The following is a 6,000-nucleotide window of genomic DNA, read 5'->3' as shown; positions in this document are numbered from 1 at the left end:
TCTCAGATGTCACTTTCTACCAATTTTACATCCACCTTTCTGGACAAAGCTTTCACTCAACTCTGCAGTTTCCCGTGCTTTGATAAAAAGATGAAGCATTGGAAAGGGAGATTCTGTGATCTGGCCAATGTGCTAGTAGAAGCAGTATTTGGGGAAAAAGGGAAACTTGTTGAGCCCTAACTGATGCTTTTGAACCACCTTTGAAAAGGTCCCTGTTTTCACAACAAGCTACAATGAAGCTAATGTTTCTGTTATGAAAGCCCTCCACTGCAGTTTCAAATGTCTGCTTTTTTTTTTTTAAACCACAGCAAAGGCTAACCCGTTTTCTCTCTAGCTTTACTGGATCAGGAATTCTTCCTGAAAGACTGCTGTTTAACTACTTTGTTGCTATTTATCAGAAACCAAAAAGATGGCTTTTTGTTGTTGCAGTTTTTAATACGGTAAGCAAATTTATTTTGGGCAACGATAAATTTCAGAATTACTACTGCCTGAAGCTCCTTTTGTCAGGACTCCACCCTACTCTCCAAGTCACTTTTGGTCCGTGACGAAACACGGAATGCATCAGGCAGGCCCCAAAAAGATCTGTGTGTTGAGTGTAAAGAGGAGGTGGAAATCGCGGGGGAGGATTAGAACAGAAACTATTTTGCAGCCCCAACTTGGGCGCTGAAATAGCCCCCTGAAGTCATAAATGCTGAACGTCCTGCGCCCTTATAATCAGTGGAAATGACGAAGGACAAGTGTGCAGATCTTTCGAGGGAATGTGGGAAGAGGAGACGTGCGTTTTAAGGCCCAGCTTAGGCATTACTTGGTGAAAAAACCCAAAACAAAACAAAAACAAAGCAAAAACAAACACAGAGCACTGTGCTTTCTAACATGACTTCTAGCCTCAACACCAAACTGAGAAACTTTCTCTTCCTCCTTCCCCATCCTTTGTTTTTCCTGGAACCCCAGCTCTGGGTCCCTGCACGCCAACACCATCTTCCCAGCCTGAGAACAGCCTCCATCGCACTTCTGCGCGGAAACCACCCAGAGGGGTGCAGGCTCGGCGGCCCGCGGCCGGCAGCCCGCTTCCCGCTGCAGCCGAGGGCGCGCAGAGCCGGGGGCGCAGGCGGCCGCAGGGCCCGGCGCGCCCCCGCGCGAGCGGCCGGGTCACAGCCCGGGCCGCGCCACCCGCTCCGCGAGGAAGTGACGACTGCACCGTCCCGAGAGCAACAAAGTTTGAGTCTGCGGGCCGTGCTCGCCTGCGCCCCGCGCCCCGCGCCCCTCCGAGCGGCCCCGGGACCCAGCGCGCAGGTGAGCCGCGGGGCCCGGCGCCCCCTCCGCAGCCGGGGCGCCGACGTGGGGCCCGGAAACGTCTCGGGGCCGGGGCTGGGCCGCGCGGGCGGGGAGGTGGCGGGCCGGGGCGGGCCGGCGGCGCTGGGCTTGCGTGCGGGGGGCGCTGCAGGGAGGGAGCGCGGCGGCCGGGATCCGGGATCCGGGCTGCGCCCCTGCGGTCGCCGGTTTGCTGCGGGGCTGAAACCAGCCAAGGCTGCAGCCGGGCCGCTGCAGGCGCCGTCGGCGAGCGGCGGGGTGCAGGGAAGGGGCTTCCCGTGGCCTACGTCCGGGGCTGGTCCTATCCCGACAGGCGGGGCACCAACCGTCCCCCAATTCCCGCCGGGCGCTTCCCAGGGAAGCGTGCTCCTTCCTCTTCTCAGCCCTCGCTGAGGTCGCAGGAAGGAAGTTAGAGGAGCTTTCCCCCCCACTCTTCTTTGCTTGGCCGGACAATGACGAAGAACAGAACAACTCGGAAGTTTGGGAAAACAACCCTACGCATTTCCAAAATGCAAAACCAGAGTTGCCCCTAAATCCCCTTTGAACACATCCCTCTGACTCCACCACCCTTCCTCCTCCCACACCACGTCCTGAGCCTGACAGTAATCACTAAGGCCTAACACTTTGCAATTTAGCCATAAAAACTGTCAGCACACCCACATACATATGTGAGTGTTTTCTATATAAAACTCCAAAACCCGCTTCCAGTGGACTCTCAGGCATCTCGCTCTTTTCTGTTTTCGAAAACTGCTAGGGCTGCAGGAATGTGCTTGGGAGCTTTGATGATGGTTCCCGCCGCCCTCGGTAGCCTCGTGGCGCAGGTTTGGTGTGGGTTTTTTTGTTTTGTTTTGTTTTGTTGTTTTGTTTTTTCCTTTTTTTCTTTAAAAAAAACAAAACAAGAAACAAAACAGCAGGGAAGTTTATGACACCCCTGCAAAGTAACCTGGGACTGGCGGGCCGGGCGGGTGGCGCCCTGGCTCCCTGGCTTGGAGCCTGCAACTGTAGCAGCAGTGGCCGCGGCGGGGACGCGTTGGTGTGTGCAGGAATGTACGTCCGTGCCGTGGAGACTCCGACATGGGATGTCTGGAGGTCGAACGGTGCAGTTCCTAGCAGCAGCTTCCTGCCGGCCTGTAATTACAGCGTGATTGCACAGTCAGGCATTGTTGGCGTGGATGTTTATACACAGGCTATTGTGCAAGACCTCGGTGGCAGCGAACAAAATGCAGATTTGCATTGCAAATGCCCAGGACAGATCTGGGTCTGAGCTGCAGTCCCCACGTTCGTTTTGGCCTTTCACCTTACCTAGGTGATTTATTTCCTCGCCTCTCCCTTAACCTCAGTTAATTTGCCAAACGCCAGAGAAGTGAAGTGGACCCGGGAGGGCAGGAGCCTTCCACTCCCACCTCAGGCAGACTGAAAAGTATCCCAGGAACTGTACCCTTATTTGTGCCTGTAGAAAATGTGGGGTGACGTCAGCAGGAAAAGGAGATGGGAGATGGCTATCAAACTCCCTAAACGGGAAAGCAGTTTGAATTAGCAAAATTGCACGGTGGCTGGATTGGGGCCTGGTTGCAAAGAGGGCACGTCAGATGTGTGTGACTGTGCTGGTGAGCTAGACTTTGAGCTTTGAAGTGTCAGCTGCAGAAACGTAGTAGGTGCGTCCTAATTCCTTAATTGTATCCTGGGCAAAGGCAAAAGTGCTGGGGCTTTGAGACTGTGTGTCTGTGACAGTGTCTGGGGTTGGGGTGGGGGAGGCAGAGGAGTGACTCATGTTTATTTTCTCCAGAGGATCCCTTCCCACCCACTTCCTGAGCAAGTCCTGCTGCACAGGCCAGGTGGGGGTCCTCACACCTCCTGAGCTGCTGTGCTGCAGGAAGGGAACTAAGCCTTCAAGTGTGGAAAGAAAGCAAACAGGTTCTCCTTGAGGGCCTCGGAGGTGGTTCACTGTAGTGGAGGGATTTAAAACACAGTCAGAAACACGTACAGGGTGCATGCGGGCCAAATCTCAGCCCACTCTTTCCCAGCCCTAGGTGGAAGACTCTGCCAGGGTAGCACTCAGCCCTGCTGAGGGGACTGTGTGACTTGGTGGCAGGTACCGATGGCCCGGCACACCAGAGCTTCCCCATGCCTGGCCTTCTCCCCGAGCAAGTAACTGAGTTTCACCTGGAGGGAAAATGCTGTTTTGCAACCTCATGCCAGCAGCGTGTCACGGGCACAGTGACCATTTGTCAGACCAAAACATTAAGGCATAATCCCTGGCAGACACCTGTGTGCTTCCAGAGACTCAAGGAAAAGCATGTGAAATCAGGACATTTCTGGAAAGTCTGGGACTTCTAGACACAGTTGCCACAGGGGAATGAGGGTTAGCGCGAACACACCACAAAGGTAGGCGTTCCGGTGAGTTGCACAACCCCTTGTTTTGGGTACATTTGTGTTTTTATTGAACTTGACTGTCAAGGTCCTAGTTAGCTGTGTCATCTGACCATGGCTGCTTTAGTAAGAGCCTGCGGGTACCCAGCAGTAGTCTGGAGGGGAGCATTTCCTTCTGACTCCAGAGGAAAGACAGCTTTGAGTCTGTAGTCCTTTGCGTTCATGTAGACCGTGTAGAGTCTAAAAGTGCCCAAAGGGCCTCAAGGGAGTGTGGGCAGGAGAGTGGAGGAGAGGGACCCCTAGCAAAGGCCACAGTAAGAAGGACTCAGACCCCCCACCCCTGGAATTGTGGAGCCACCTTGAGCAGTCCCGGCCCATGTTATCAGTTCAGCCGGGCTGATTTTTTGTGCATAACTCAGGCCCTTCTCCTGGCTTGCTCAGCTTTGCCTGTGTATTCACAGAACTTGCCCTGCAGTTGTACACAGCTCAGTTTAAGACCGGAAACTTAATCCTGACTTCCTCTCCCACCTTACGTAAATGCTGATTTATGGCCTAAAGTTACTGCCCAGGTCATGGCCCCAGAGCAGCCCTGCCTACGGCCTCACTGTGCACAAGTAGGAACAATATTGAAAAAGCGCTGAATCAAAACTTGACAGATTTGAAAAATCATTTTATTGTTTTAAGTGGAGAAGCTATTTGAATAATTAGGAAGCTCCCAGCAACTTGGACAAAAACTCCGAGGCTCCACTGAGAGAGGCAGATGGAGAAGTCCCCTGCAAGAGGGTGGTCTTAGTGTGGAGGACTTCATGCTCTCCAGGCCCAGTATTTATATTTCTGTTCATCTGCCTCCTCCCAGTTGCCTCCCTACACCACAGTCCCGTGTTTTGACATCACAACTAACCTCCAAAAAAGGAGGCAGAACCCCTCCAGCCAAAAGAGGGCATTCCAGACTCTCAAAGTGCTGCTGTTTTCCAGATGCCTGGCAGTTCTGTCCTGCAAATTTGTTTCCTTCTTTAAAATGTACCCCCCCTTCATTTCTCATTCTCACTGAAGCATCTCTTTGTGAGACCCTTGAACACTTTTTCTTTCGTCTACATGACACAGGGCAGTGCTTTACGACTTTCCGTCTCGAGTGCCACTTGAAATACACACAGGTCTTTGAATAAGCCTGGGATAAAGGGCTCCTCTGTAATCTCACTTAAAATGCCTGTTTGCAAGGGTCACCCTTCTGCTCAACAACCTTCAATGGCTCCCCACTGTCTGCACAGTAAGGATCAGACTTCTAGGATGGCAGTTGGGGCCTCCCACACAGGGGTCTGGCCTCTACTGCTCTCCTGCCCTAGCCCTCTGCTCTGACCTGGTGACCCACTCTGTGTGTTTGTCCAAACTGCTGGTGGCAGGCATTCCTACCTTTCATGCTTCCCCGAAAGTCTGGAATGCCTCCTCTCTACTCTCTCCCACTTGGCTCAGTCCTGCTCCCCTTTTTAGCCCTGTTCCTGTTCCCCTCCTTAAGAATTTCCCCTGTTCCACCCTGTGGGCCCCTCCCTGGGACTCCAGTAACATCCCTTGGAGCTCCCTGATGAAGAAACCCTTGGACCTTAGTCTAAGGGATTTTCATCTTCTCTTTTGGACCATAGCTCGGATCATACCCTTCATTTAGCTTCTTAAATGTGTTTTTGGGTGAATCAGTATTATCACTTTTCAATGAAACTGGAAGTCCCTGTTTTATGTATCTGTGAATTCCCAGCCCTGGTGTTCCCAGGGAATGTTTGATGATGAGGGTGATGGTGATGAGGAGGAGGATACAGCAGAAGCAGGGACCTTCAGATGTTGTTGGCTGTGCATAGGCACACACCTGTGCCAAGCACCAAGGACCATGGTTCCCCGTCTTTATTCAGAACATTGACCCAGCCCTGCCTCCTTCTGCCTGTTAGCCTCTCTCTGGTGCCTCCTGGCTGTGCACCTCTTACTCTGCTTCTTTTCCAGCGCTTCTTCCCCTTGGGTGCTAGAACAATGTCTGTCCAGCTTCAGCACTGGCTCCTCCTTGTCCTGATTTGGGCCTGGTTGACCTGCCCCATGAGGTCCTAAGTCTGAGCACTGGCTCTCTGGGGAGAGCACCCACTACCTGGGTTAGCCTGGTCCTTCAAGGGAACCAGGCTGATAGAAGGAGGTAGGGCCAATGCTAAGGCAACACCTGTGAGGAAGGCAAAGAATTGCTTCCTGGTTGATCACAGCTTTGATTTGCCCAAACAGGTATTGACCTATAAAACTAGGTTAAACTATAAAAATGAAACTTGGGGAGATCCTGGCTAAACCCAA

The 6,000-nt window shown here is 52.8% G+C and overlaps 1 protein-coding gene across 1 annotated transcript in view; it reads left to right on the top strand.

The window, feature by feature from the left end:
• The first annotated feature begins 1,160 nt into the window (after positions 1 to 1,160).
• The window catches only part of MIDEAS (mitotic deacetylase associated SANT domain protein), a 64,669-nt gene continuing 59,829 nt past the window's right edge, over positions 1,161 to 6,000 (top strand). The window contains exon 1 of the mRNA XM_057730871.1: positions 1,161 to 1,293. The gene's annotated coding sequence lies outside the window, so the exon portion shown is untranslated. The remainder of the gene's footprint in view (positions 1,294 to 6,000) is intronic.

Source organism: Hippopotamus amphibius, chromosome 4 (genome assembly GCF_030028045.1).
Source record: "Hippopotamus amphibius kiboko isolate mHipAmp2 chromosome 4, mHipAmp2.hap2, whole genome shotgun sequence".
Lineage (NCBI taxonomy): Eukaryota > Metazoa > Chordata > Mammalia > Artiodactyla > Hippopotamidae > Hippopotamus > Hippopotamus amphibius.
The sequence above is the reverse complement of the archived record's forward strand: the minus strand, read 5'-3'. Positions and strand labels throughout refer to the sequence as shown.